General features: G+C 40.9%; 1 long non-coding RNA gene across 16 annotated transcripts; it reads left to right on the forward strand.

Moving 5' to 3' along the window:
* The first annotated feature begins 2 nt into the window (after window positions 1–2).
* Window positions 3–10,314, forward strand: LOC125526465. 16 transcript variants are annotated; one of them, XR_007291697.1, is made up of 10 exons: window positions 3–92; window positions 344–408; window positions 492–641; window positions 2,119–2,175; window positions 3,254–3,574; window positions 4,247–4,324; window positions 4,612–4,740; window positions 4,820–7,693; window positions 8,810–8,870; window positions 9,313–10,314. It is a non-coding gene; the product is annotated as an uncharacterized LOC125526465 (long non-coding RNA). The 16 variants fall into 16 exon arrangements; XR_007291701.1 differs by having other exon boundaries at window positions 4,820–7,362; window positions 7,602–7,693; window positions 8,807–10,314; XR_007291702.1 differs by having other exon boundaries at window positions 4,820–7,362; window positions 7,602–7,693; window positions 8,810–10,314.
* The last annotated feature ends 2,169 nt before the right edge of the window (window positions 10,315–12,483 follow it).

Genomic DNA, 12,483 nt, shown 5'->3' on the forward strand with positions numbered 1-12,483 from the left:
GGGGCGGGGCGGGGGGGGGCGGCGGCGGCCGGGAACGGAGAAGCGGCCGGGCTGGGAGAGCGTCCTCGTCGCCTTCAACCTCCCCACGCGAGGTCCTGATTTTTTTTTATTTAATCCCCACAGATACTCATTTCTGTTTCTTCAGATGCTATTTTATATTTTGCCTACTCCAACGTGGCTGCAGGATGACATTAGTCTGCAATTGTACTCAATGAACGATAGCAGTTTTGTTTGCAAATAGGTTCAGAAATTTGGTTTCCTGCACACATCATATCAGTAAGGCAATAGCTAGGCAAAGTGTTCTATTCAGATTTAGTCATGACAGGTCTGTTTTCCACTGTAGAGAGGAAAAAGTAGAGACGGTGAAGCCTTGGGTTACATGACAACTGCAAAAAACTTTTCAAACAGGTATAATTTTCTTCGTGCTTTTTGTATATGTATCTATGAGAATTATGCAGCAGTATCATATGGCAATTTGATTATATTCTCAGGTGTGCCTGCAATGTAACATTGGATTTCAGCAATATTATTGGTTCTGCATACAAGGATACTACCAAATGGAGTTGAAATTGCAGCTGCGTTAAGTTTGGTGACATTTGCAAAGGATTGGTTGAAAGAACAGAGTCACAATACAGGAAAACGTAAGCTGTTACCGTTAGCTTGAATAAATGTACACTGCTTAGTTCATATTTGATTCCAGTGCTTTAGCTTTCTTGGATAGTAGAGTTATTATAGAATAAATTTGTGTCAGTATAGACACAGAAACATACATATAGTTGTACAAGGATAGTATAGAGTTAATATAGAATAAATTTCTGTCAGCAATTACCTTGACTTGGTTTATGTTTGATATGTAATCTGATTAATGGTTTACGGACTAACAACTATAAAATCTACTTTGATTTGCAAGGTACCCCCAATTTCCACACTTACGGTGTTTTTATTCTCCATTTAGTGCAGCTCCTTCCTAGATAATATTGCTTGGTTTGTTGTCGAGTCCTATATTTGCTTAAGTGACGAATAGACCAAGTTCATCTACTATAGATATTTTTTTCCCAAAATGAAAAAGATTGACTTTGAGCATGGAATTAATAATCTATCTGCTAGAATTTATCAAGAATTATGTTTGTGTTGGATGTGCAGAATAGTAAAACACGCAACAAAACATATATCTGGAAAAGTTTACGCCGTACTGATGGGTTAGTTATTCTGCTCTTATTCCATGTTAAGAAGCAGATGTTTTGTGTCGGTTCCGGTTATATGCCTAAATGTTTTTCGCCGCAGAAATAGGTCTTATATTTAATGCGACCTACTTTTTTCTCAAATAATGATATCTGCATCCATTGATGTTGTAGGCCATGGCTTGACTGATTATGGCCAATTAGAGCATGTATATCTATATATCTTGCTTTTTTTTCTTTCTTCGGTTATGGCGACTCAGGATATTTGTTGGTGGTGTTGCAATTGTCATCTTGCTTATTCTTGTGTCTGCTACTACTTGTTTCTTGGTTCCTTACTACCACTTCTGGCCACATTACTTTGCCTTACATGTGTAGGGTTATGCTGTTGTGGGCTGGTCAAGCAGTGACCGGGTCATTGAGTTCCTGGTGTCCTTAGTTTACTGCAGGGTACCCTGGTGGCGACAACTCCTCGCCTTAGTTTACTGGACTGCAACTTGCCCAAACCATACCCTGATCCGCAACTCTACTTTTCTCTTCAATTTTTGCTCCTGGTGTGCTTTGGAACTTGGTCGCCTAGCGCAGCTTGCCCCCTTAGAGCCTAGCATAATTTGTATTGGAGCAGACTTTAATTAATTAGATGTGTGATGTGTATGTTTACAAAATATTTGTTGTTTTTTTGCAATTTTATCATGTTCCAGGGGCTACACATGCCTTGATAATAGCACCACAAATATCCAGGTTCACATGCAGTTTTATTTTAGGCATAATAGCAACCTTATTTTATAGGGGAAGGTAAAAGAGCTTCCTGCTCAGGCCTGACTAGCCATTTTGTGATCTCTGTAATATGATATGATTGTTGTTTTGAAGTTGATTACATTAGTCCCCTATTTATTTTGAAGGATCCTTCGTCCGTCTGATCATTTTTGCGTCTTCACAGGTTGTTCTCCTGTTTTTGACTGCATCCTTGCGCCGTCGTTACAACCGATTTCCAAAGGTGAGACAATTTCAAATTCTACATCATCACTCTTTTCTTTCTGTTTTTCCTGTGCAGTTTTGAACTGTGTAAAGCCCATACGGTCAGACAAGAGCTTGTACATGTTTCTAGATATCTATTCGATGTGGTAATCAAGTGTTAACCTAATTTTGCAATCTCATAATATTAATTGTTGTGGTGTTAGATTTCTGTTTTACAAATAGTGGTTCCATATTTTGTTCCTATTATCTTTGCATAGTGTTGTCGAACCAATTTTCAGTTATTTTCTTTACTGTGGTTCGGAAAGTACCTATTCAACGATGTTGGACATTGCAGTTGGTGGCTACATATTTCAAAGATCATCTGGGTACATATCAGTCATCTTTATCTTGAATTAGTGATATGCAATTTTTTGCATGTACTATAAATTAGAGTGGTCCATTGTTTTCTTGATGGGCATTTGATTATTCAGATTAGTGTTTTTTGCTATGCCCTGGTTTGGTCCTCTAGAGAGGGCCAAACCTACTGATCTGCTAACATAATAAGCCTTGGGGTATGAAAGCATTGTGGTATGAAATAGTTCCATCCCATTTAAAGCATTGCCTTTTCAGTGTCTTCTCTGAAACTGAAACTGTTTTTAAACCTTGCTGTGAAGGGCAGAATGTCCATTGCAACACCATGGTTGAATCAGCCTTAATAGTTAAAAAGCATGGTTGTATTGCTCACTTATAAGGTGTTCTATTTTGTTTAAGTGCATTTAATCTATTTTCTCTTAATTTTTCAATCGGTGTGCATAAAGTTGTCTTATCTGATACATCATTGATTAAGAGTTCACAACTAATCTCAGAAGTATCGTCTATAATAATTTCTAATGATGTTCATATATCCTGATGTGATATTGTGTGTTTTGGTGTCCACACCTTGGAGTACTTTATTCTGATTTTAGTCTACTTTCACTACTTCAAATAAGTTTCTTGTATTATGATTTTGGATGCACAACCTATTGATCAATTTTTTAAATAAGAAAGAATCAACATTCATGATGTTCTGCGGCTTTGAAGTATTTGTTATTACCCTGACCCTATTGCAATTGTTGCAGGCTAAACCTTGAAATCAAATGTAATTTTGAAGCCATTCTTGATTATTTTGCCAGCTGCGGTACATGATCAGAACTAAGGCGACAATGGCCAGACTATGTAAGTTATTCATTCAATGTTTTTCTACATCCCGATTAATGGGCAATTCGGAGAGCGTTGTGTAATCTCTACTTTAATGAACTATATTATATCGGTTATTTTATTCTTCCTTTTTTTGTTCATTGGCTTTACTACTTTATAGACACCTACCAGAGGCTATAAGGAAAGTGAGCTTGAATATGGTGCAGGATGTCAGTAAAATATGTGAATGGATCAAGAATTGTGTATGTAGATATTGATGCAAGTTGGTTGCATTTTAGAGATTGAACAACACCTGCTTCGTGTTTGTGTAGAAAGGGGATGGCATACTTTGCATAAACTTGTGTAATATATCATTGTTTTATTTCTGGGTCAGCATTGATTTTTTTCTCCATTCAAAGAAATTGTTTGCTAAAAGGGACAAATAGCCATCTTATATTTCTAGATAATATTCAGATTCATTAAAATAGTGGTTTCAAGTGTCGCATTCAATACTAGAGTAATAAGGATTAAGGTACAGAACTTTGTATGTTGTGCAAGAATAAAACCATTTGTTTATCTTGCCAAGTTTCAGTATTATTACTTATGATATCATTCTACCAATTGATGATAAGACAATTGCAATTGCCTAGAAAGAGCAGCGATAAGACAATGCACAAAGACACAATATAGTTATATTTTGCATTTCTAGGAAATTGCTGCTCATTGATATTTGTTTGAGCTTCTAATTTCTGTTTCCCCTAGAGTATAGTTAATGCTTTACCTTTTACTCCCTCCGTTCGGAATTACTTGTCTCGAAAATGGATGTATCTAGAACTAAAATACGTCTAGATACATTCATTTCTTCGACAAGTAATTCCGAACGGAGGGAGTATATTATATAGTTCAAGCACTCAGAAGAACTTCTCTTGTCGTAGGTCTGGTGCATAGATTTAATTGATACATTGCCAGTTTGGACAACACCTTCAAACATTATCTCGGAAAGAGTTCATCTGGTAATGACAACGTCAAACATACAATTGATGATAAAACGATTATGCAGCCATTCTTGCACGCCATTAAAGAACTTTTATAGGACCTAAATGTTTTCTTTTCTAATTCGAAAAAACTGCCTTATTACCTGATTTCTGAAGTTTGGGTCGTATCAATATTTTTTTGCTTTTATATTGATGGACAGTGGAGCAACTCCGTGCTTACCTGTTCCTATAATAACCTTTATGATATGCCAATACATTCATATAATATCCTTTTTACATAATCATATTGTCTCTTTTCTTGGCAGCACAACAAGACTTGGATGGAAAGGCATTTCTGCCCCAGCACAACATAACTCCTGGAGTCATATTCGGCCTCCCAAGGTCCTACTAGGGTTGTTCTTTCTAAGGGCGAAGCATCGCCTGTTGTGCCAATGGTAGGATGATAACTATTCTCAAATTTATATTCTAAAAAGGAATGGGTTATTTACAAATCGTATGTTTCATTTGTTTCAGCCGGGCAAAAGGAATAGCTCTCTTGAAGGACAAAATGCTGTAACTCTCTTCATATACAAGATAGAACCTATGACTTCAATTCCGGTATAATTTCGCCACTTGCGCCTGTGGCGCAATGGGTCATATATTCTCTGAGGTTCCCTAATGTTTCTGAAAGCTGCCCTCATGTTTGCTAATGTTTGATTTGTGCTGTCGCAAGTAGCTTTTGTTTGCACTACTGGACGAACTATGTTGAGCTTTACTTCTAGGAGGCAAATTACTCTTTAGCTTAAACAGATACTAAGATTTTACAGGACATTTTACACGGCTCTTTGATCACATCTCCTGGTATTTTGGGTCTTTCAGGTGATAGAAATAGCCAGATGGATCACGAAAACATTGTGAAGATGGTGAGATATTGCAAGGAGTCTTATCCGTTCTGAGGAATGCTTGTCTTTGAGTACCAGCCAAATGGGACCCTCTACGGTAAGCCGATATGGTCTTGGCACTGCAACCTTGTGCATATGATGCCATTTGACTGAAAACATGGCGGGCGAAGATTTTGCTCAGCATCGCGCGCATTCTAATACACTTCACACTGAGCCGATGGCTCTTCTCGCGCTCCCCGTGTTGACGGCCAGTTCAGTCTATTAGTTATAACATGGCTTCTTCACTGCAGTTGACAACGAAGACTGCAGGGTGAAAACCCCACAGCAAATTTATTGATTAGTAAAGTCATATACAAAAGATTTGCAAAGGTTAGAGAGTCATCTAGCTATAACAGAGAGTCAATCCATATTGCAAACTGTTGTGAGTACTTGGCTTTCACCCTATGCAAGTGCAGGGTGATCTCATGCCTAAATTTGCTTGTCCAGGATCTAAAAGATGGCAACACATTCTGAAAAATAGCTTCATTTCTCTGTTTCCAAATGTGCCAGGCAGCCAGAATAACACTGCTGCTTTGTCAACATAAAACTCTGCTCAATGGAGTTACCCTGCTGCCAGTGAATCTGTAGATAGTTCCATATCCTGATGCTAAAGTTGCAGCCAAAAAAGAGATGCATCCAATCCTCAGTGCACCTTGTGGGACACAACACACAGTGAAAGACATTCTCCAAAAAAAACACACGCACAGTGAAAGACATCAGTGACATTCCAGTGTCTTCTGCGAAGCATGTCTCTGGTATTTAGTATATCACTGAAAAGCAGCCAAGCATGGTATTTTCAATTTAAATCATGTAAGTGTGGTTTTTCATGGATGTGATACTCCGTGCTGCAATCATTTGGCAATCATTCTTGCCATGAAGAAATCGTAGAGATTACAACCTTTGAGAAGGTTAAAGATACAATATGTTCTCCTCGAGTAAAATTAGTTCTGCGCATTCTGAAATAGAAGTTATGTCTTGCAACTTCTGGTCACTGCTCTTTGCTATAAGAATCATTGGTTGTTCAGGTAAAAAAAATAATCATTGGTTGTAATGAGCATTCATAGGGCATATTGTGGTGTTTAAAATCTGAATAGTCAGTTGCTCTTTTATTTCTTTATTGCAGCTACCATCCCATATTAAATCCCTTTGCATGTATTGACTATTTGTTCTGGATTCTGGTCAAAACAAAAACATTAATGTTGAAAACTAAATATGCAATTTTGACTGTAAGAAATTTAACTAATGTCATTTGTATTTCAATCAAATAACTTAATAATGGTTTAAGCTCTGGACTGCTGCTTTTGCCCGCAAAAGATTAATTTCCCTTTTACAGGTTTTTGTACAGCTGTTGATTGTGCAATGCTCATGCTTTTGTAGAGTGAAAGATAGAATCTTGCCATTTCCGTTGGATTTCATGAATTTTTGCAGATGTGTGGGTAGAAGAAATCCAAAAGGGAAGCACATAGCGATCACATTGGAGCCCTCATTGTCGTCGATGGAAACACTGAAGCGAGGTTTCATACTTATAATTTGTACTCCCTCCGTCCCGAAATTCATGTCGCAGTGGTCATTTTGCAATTTACTCCTCAGCTTTTTCCCGACCAAACCCGAAGTCCCTCTGTGTAGTCGCTCTCTTCCTCCTTCTCCGACTGGCCGGCGCTGCCTGCGCCGCTCCCCTCCGCGCAGCTCCACGCCGCTTGCGCCTCCTCTCCCTCCCTCGCGGTTCCTCTCCCTCCCCAGCACAGGCGCCCTCTCCCTTGTGTGCGTCACCGGCGCTCTCTTCCTCTCGCATGTCCCTCCGCATTGGTGAAAATGCGATTTTCCCCTTCGGCACTCCGATCTGCAGCGGCCGTGCTCAAACTGCGGTGGGGACTACCAAGACGGCGCGACGGAGCTGCTTTTGTCGGTCGCCTGCACGGGGCTCCTGCTGCCGGTCGTCAGGTGAGGAGCGCGTCTCCTGCAGCTGCGACTACCTGGCCACGCAGCAGCGGCGGCGGGATGGTGGCGTCAAGGGGGCTCCTCCGTCCGCTCTAGGACTCCACTCCGCCAAAGGGGGCGAGCTCCTCCGTCCGCTCTAGGACTCCACCGCCATGGGGGCACGCCCTTGCATCCGGGAGGTGCTCGAGCTTGTCAAAGGTGCCCCTCCCCTTCCCCCACTGGATCCTATTTGCTGGTGAATTGCAGGTCCAAGTCACTGAATGTATTGGCAGAGTTCATATTTAGACTGAATGTTTACTACTCCTCTCAATAGCATATTGAATTTTTAGACAATTTAATCTTGAAGTATAAACTGAATGTTTAGACAGAGTTTTTATTCATGTCTAAGTATAAACTGAATGCTGCTCGTCTTTAGTAATGCTACCTCGTAACGGCAGGATTCCTGGCGCACCATGGCCGTACATCTGTTTCGCCCCTCATTAGCCCAATTTTAGTTTGGCAGTGTTGGGGATTGGGATGTGCTGATTAGGTGCGTGCTTCTTCTATGTAGAAACTAGTTGATCTACTGCTTGGCAGAAAAGGAGGACATTTACATTTTCTCAAACTACACTCAAACCAGTTAGAGTTAGGGCTTTACACTTTAGAAGAACTGAGCTCTGAATATTCATCTGTTTTAATAAAAAAAAATCAGGGTTTCCGCTTGAATGGAAGAAGCACCTTTTGCTATTCCCTTTTTGTGTCCGCTAACAATACTAAAATGTCATCAAGCTGAACTTACAAATGATTCCTCTATGAGCTCCAGTTTCATGTACTGTCTTTGCTGCACTTCCATTTTCGTCATTCTGTAGCAGCTAAAACATGGTGCGGCATTGTCACCTCCAGAACAATGGAGAAAGACTTGATCAGAGTTCTTATTCAGAGTTCTGGGCTTCAGAGCTCGGTCTGAATTTGTAAGAGAGATCTAGGTGTGAACTATGAACTAGGAGCTGTACTCACATTGCACATAAAGAAGATGCTGTAAACTGTCTTGGTGAATTTGTTCCAATTGCAGAAAATTCAGTCACTCTAACTGCGCATAAAGTAAATTTTAGAATGACTGAATTTTAGAATTCGTTCGAATTGCTGAAAATACTCCATGTTCAAGTTGAAAATGGCTGTGGAGAATTTTAGAAAGTGGCATTTGTAATCAGTGTGCTATCTTTTGAGTTGCTGTATTAATATAGGAGTACTCTGTTTAGAACATGGAGCAAATTCAGTAGACATTTTTACAAGAATTCAGTAGATTTCTTTTGTACTGAAAACTTTAGACTTGCTTTTGTACTGCTCCAGCTTACTCAAAACTTCAGAACATGTTCAGTTTTCAGTTAATTCCATACAAGGGACTCTTGCTTTTTTACTAAAGCTAGATTGCAATTGCAGTAGAAGATAATCTCATATCATCAGATATCATATCATCTACTGATGATGAGATTAGCAAAGGCCTTGCTTAACAAGCATACAGATTAGCAAAGGCCTTGCTTGCCTCATTAGTTGCTGTAGTTGTCAAGCAAAAATTTCATTCCACTAACCCAAATTAATTCAAATAATTCAAAACTGTCTGACAATGATACTTCACTTAATGTCGTAATGGTACCACATTCAGCAGGCAAGAATCTGAAGGACTTATTGGATCATGGAGCAAGGGATAAGTACATATTCTTCTTGCAGTAAGTGGTTTAGCTGTTGTTAGCTGGACATGCAAAATTCTCCTTACTATTGTTAGCTGTTGAACTTTGTACTACTCCAGTGGTAGATTTTGGGTAGTTAAACATCTCTACTCTCTTATTTCTGCTTATTGTTTTAATATTTTTCCAGATCGTTTTGCGGAAGATAGTCCATTAGTTTGACAACATTCTGTCTAATAAATCATACTACAAACAGTTTCTACAGCCATTCTCTTGTTTATTCCTCTAGTACTGATAGAAGTCCAAGAGCTGTGGATGCATCTATGTGCTTGTGAATCCATGCTAAATTGGAATGGAGTACATTTTTTTTTAAAACAAGTCAGTTACTTAATTATCAGGTCTGTACTCATGTGCCATGCATAAATTGTGTTATCTTGAATGACTGATCTAAGTCACATATCTTACGAGTTAATTTTTGATATAGCAAGCAACAACATGATGAAGAGATTACAACAACAACAGTCGCTACAGATCAATCGACAGGGGAAGAACAGCAGAAGACCATAGATTATTGTACCTTCTTCTTCAGAGAAGATCAGCAGGTCAGCACGAGCACGAGCTCCACCGGCAAGCATGCAGCGTGGGCGAGCGTGCACGCACCCGAGCGTGGGTGATACTCCAATGGCAGCGGCGCCGGTTTTTGGTCACCGGAGGAGCTACTGACGAGCTCCAATGGCAGCAAGCGGCAGACCACCACGGCCAGGAGAACCAGCAACCAATTGACAGGGGAAAAGTGACCTGGAGGACCCGAAGATCACCCTGAAGCTGTTGAGCCGCTCGGGGAAACCAGAGGAGGAGCGATGGCGTTGAGCTCGTGTGCAGATTCGGCGGCCGGAGTGGGAGGAGACGGGATCGATTTCGTCGATCAGGGGCTTCCCAGCAAGCGTGGCTCAAGGAGGGCGTAGGTATCGGCAAGGCGGAGCTCCTGATATGCTCGGGAAGGACTGAGGAGGTGCGACGGCGCCGAGCCCCTGTGCGGACGCCGCTGTCGGAGGGGGAGGAGACGGGCTCGTTTTTGGAGTGGGGACAGCTCTTGTGCGGAAGCAGCAGCCGACAGCAAGGGAGAATCTGCAGGTTAAGATGCAGCAGCGGTAGGAGCTCCACCGGCAGCAGCGACAGGAGCTCCACCGGCCTGGAGCCCGGCCGGCGACAGGATCTTCCCCCGACCTGAGCCTGCGTGCGGGTTGCTTTGAGATAATTTGAAGTTGCAGAAGGGTGTTTTTGTAAAAAATGCGGTAGTTCAAAATTGAAACCCCCTACGACATGAATTTCAGGACGAAGGGAGTATATAGCTGCAATGATTTTGAATTTGTAATGACCCGATAAATCACGGGTAGACATGCGGCCATGTGAGGATGGTATCTCATCCGTTCGCTGCACAAAGATCAATGCAATAATTATACAATGAGTCATGTATATTGATTTCTTGGCAGTGTGTCTGTTGTATTGTCCATGTATAACATGGTCAGTAAGTGTGAATGCCCCACCACACAATAAGTAATGTATGTCCCATCACACAATAATTGTACTGATCCCGCATTATTGTTTTAGAGGAGTTAATCGGCAGCCTGCACCACCTTCTGCATTTTATCCTCATCCTTTCTCCATCCAGCAGCTTCTCTCTCACTCATCGTCTTCCAGTTCATGCATGCATTCTGCTCATCCTCGTTCTCTAGTTCATCCATTCTGTTCATGTGCATAGCTAACTAGAACTCATCCATGGAGGTGTACAGTCGTAGCAATACTGCAGTTCATATCCCTCATCCTTTCTTTTTCTCTCTCAATCATCTACGACGTAGCATCAGTATTTTATCTTCATCAGCTCCTCCAACACCATTATTTTACGTTCATGTCCTAGTGTCGTTCATGTGTTCATCAATGTCCCGAAGCAGCTCTTTAGGTTCTCCAGCGACGCCCATGGCAATGAGGTCCCTCTACTCCCACTAGTCAATATAAGTTGAGTTTCATGTCGTAGAGTCAACTGTATCTAGGGTGAAATAATTAGCTAATGCTAGCTCTAGCAGTTTACCATTCTTGATTCTGTCGAGTGTTAATGTTATAAGCGCCTAATGGAATATTTCCATGCAAGTTATTAATTGTAATATCAATGCTAGTGCAGTGTGATTTACCGTTTATGCATTGCAAAATTTTAAATTCTGCAACAAATTATACGCAAAACATGTGTGCTCTCTAGTCCATACATGTCGGCCACACTTAGGAGGAAACATTAATACATCTTTCACATGCACGATCAATGTTTGGCCGAATCTAAATGCACCATTAAGTGAAAGCAGCCCCATACATCTAAATTGATGGCATTCAAGATCTGCACATTCGTCAGGACCCTCCCAGTGCTCCACCTTATACAGGTGCTAAGGCTACCATGTAGACAAAAAAGATGATGTGGCAAGGTAATTAAGAGGAGAGAGATGGATGTGGTGACCCAGGAAGAAACAATGCCAAGCGCGGGAACCTAGGGAAAACACTTAAATGGAAGAAGCCCACCAATGCATGTATAGCTTTAGTTGCTAAATCATTAAATGAGGGGTGCTTAGCTACTCCCTCTCTCTCAGTTTACAGGGCGTGCGCGTACCCCTAGATCGTCAATTTGACCAACCTAATACAAGTCATATATTACAAAAAAATATACCAATATAAACTTTAGATGTTCTATTTTCAAAAGGTACTCCCTCTTTCCATCTATATAGGGCCTAATGCGGTTTTTGAGGTTAACTTTGACTAAATATTAGAGCAATAATATATGACATGCAACTTACACAAAGCACACCGTTAAATTCGTGTGTGAAACGAGATTTCAATGATATAATTTTCACATTGTGGATGTCATGTACTATTAATCTTGTCAATAGTCAAAGGCGGTCTTAAAAAACGCATTAGACCCTATATAGATGGAAGGAGGGAGTATAATTTTTGTGTTATATAGTTTATATTAGGATAATAATATTGGCAACCTAGGTATACGCGTAGGACTTGTAAGCTGTGACGGAGGGAGTACAACAAATTAAGCACTTTTGCATTGGGGACTTTAGTTGCTTAGAGTAAGTCTAGTAGAGCTCTCAAACCCTCAAACCCCTAAAAATAACCGCTTTTTTATAGTTTTCGCCGAAAAAACGTCGTAGACTAGAACCTCTAAACCCTCAAACCCGTAAAAAAATTTAGAGGTCCAACCCTCAAACCAGTTTGCAACATGTAGAAGTAGGGGTTGAGAGGGAAATCTCTCCCCAACCCGCACTCCTCCTCTCTAGCAAGTCTAGTAGAGCCCTCAAACCCCTAAAAATAACCGCTTTTTTACGGTTTTCGCCGAAAAAACGCCGTAGACTAGAACCTTTAAACCCTCAAACCCGTAAAAAAATTTAGAGGTCCAACCCTCAAACCAGTTTGCAACGTGTAGAAGTAGGGGTTGAGAGGGAAATCTCCCCCAACCTGCACTCCTCCTCTCTCGCGCGGGAGGAAACTTCCTCCTCCTCCCGGCCTCCTCCTCCCGCCGCCTCCCGCCGCCTCCTGCCGCGCCGTGTTGGAGATATGCCCTAGAGGCAATAATAAATTAGTTATTATTATATTATATTTCATTGTT

The sequence above is a fragment of the Triticum urartu genome, unplaced genomic scaffold, assembly GCF_003073215.2.
Source record: "Triticum urartu cultivar G1812 unplaced genomic scaffold, Tu2.1 TuUngrouped_contig_10190, whole genome shotgun sequence".
Taxonomy (NCBI): Eukaryota; Viridiplantae; Streptophyta; class Magnoliopsida; order Poales; family Poaceae; genus Triticum; species Triticum urartu.